Consider the following 1,827-nt stretch of genomic DNA (forward strand, 5'->3'; position numbering starts at 1 on the left):
GATCCTTACCGCACAGCAGCTGGATGTCCGGACGAGGCTGGAGGAGGGGGCAGCAGCGCACTGCAGCGCGTAAAGCTGAGTTGTGCTCCCGTACGCTCAGGAACAGCTCCCCCAGGCACAGCCCTCTGCGGTACTTCAGTCTGAGATAAACTGTGGAAAACAACATTAACACACTACTACGGGCACTTTTTCTAATGCAGAAGTCAAGGTGCACAGCGTTACCCCCAAACTGGGGCTTGACCAAATAGCACATCTGTGCGTAAAAGTTTCTGCCAAGAGCTACGCTTCTCGGTTGTTTGTGTGCAAAACACGTTTCTGACGTGCTGATTTATAAGCAGTATCTAATACCAAAGGGCCTTAGTACAAATGCCAACAAGAACTTAAATACATTGATTCACAATGTATTTAGGCTCTGCAAGTCTGCTTTGACAAATCCATTTACCTCTCAGTGTATTTGCAAGTGCAAACTATATGGATAGTAACAATAATTAGACCCAACACATGTACTGTGATTTTCGTCAGAGTACCTGCGACATCTCACCGGAGTATGGGTTTTCAGAGGCTTTCCCCCTGACTGATTACATTTATGTGCAAACTTTATGACTCATTTTTCTGCTTTTTTTTTTTCCTGCCCGAGCTCGTGGGTCTTCTGCCACCATTAGAAATTCTCATGTAACTGCTTGTGTCCTGGATCTGAGACATCTGGAAAAGACAAAGCATCCCGGACCTGCCGAGAATTTTCCTCACCTCTTTTCTATTGCTGTGGAGAAAACTGCGGAGGACAGAGATCAGGATGTTGGAAACCTTTGCTAATGAGCAAGTATAGAAAATCATGATTAGCTGTGAGTGGTTTTATATCTCACGTCAATGATTAATATGGCTGCTTATGGATTTGTCCCAGTCCCTGGCCAGGCACTGTTGTCTGTGGTGGGAGAGTGGGTCCTGCCTGTGGTGGCCCGGGCTAAGTCATAAGCCGATGTGGCATTCGCACAGCTGCCTCATTAAAACTTTTAAATGAAGCCATCCTGCCGGATCCTCCATGACTTTGTGAAGACAGTTCCACCTCCACCCAGTCTGCACAGCCCCATTTACCTTTTTATTGGCAAGGTCTGAGATGTGCTATTTGAGCTTCTTTATCCTTGGATGTCCCCACCTCCTTTTCAATTCCTGGAAGAGCTGCAGCGAGTTTGATTACTCGGGGGAAGGCAGGCAGGCTGTGGTAGGCAGAAGAGGTCATCGCTTCCCTCCAAATAACGAGAAGAGCTTCCTTCTTACAAATGCCTTTTGGGAGAATCTCTTCAGCACGGAAGAAGATTTGGCCTGGGTAATATTTCACATTTTCCTCTGCGACAATTATAATCTGATCATATTTTTGACAATATTTTGAGAGTGACCGGGGTAGGTGGACTCAGACAAATGCTACCGAATTCTCTTTATTGCAAAGCACTCAAGATTAACAAACAAAAAAATTGCAGCAAAGTTCTCCTGGATATCCTCCAAATTATCATCAGAAAAGCTGTGGGGAGAACAGCCAAACGGAGGGAAGCACCTTCCATGGGCCAAAACCTGATGTTAGAGTAGAGACAAAAGTTTCCTTGCCATTATTTGCTATTACATATATCCTGTGCAGCACCTCCACGTTCCAGTCTGGGTGGCTGTGCTGACCCCACCGCTGCTTTGCAGTTTGGTTCAATGTCCTCAGTCATCCTCTCCTCCTCTCCAGCTGCCCTGTTCCCTCCTGGGAGGCTATTCTGTATTTCTCAGCCTGGTTCCTCATAGCTGGGAATTAGAGGATTTGGGAAAGTATTTCAGGGCCAGAAGACTTGT

The sequence above is a fragment of the Fulmarus glacialis genome, unplaced genomic scaffold, assembly GCF_000690835.1.
Source record: "Fulmarus glacialis isolate BGI_N327 unplaced genomic scaffold, ASM69083v1 scaffold931, whole genome shotgun sequence".
Taxonomy (NCBI): Eukaryota; Metazoa; Chordata; class Aves; order Procellariiformes; family Procellariidae; genus Fulmarus; species Fulmarus glacialis.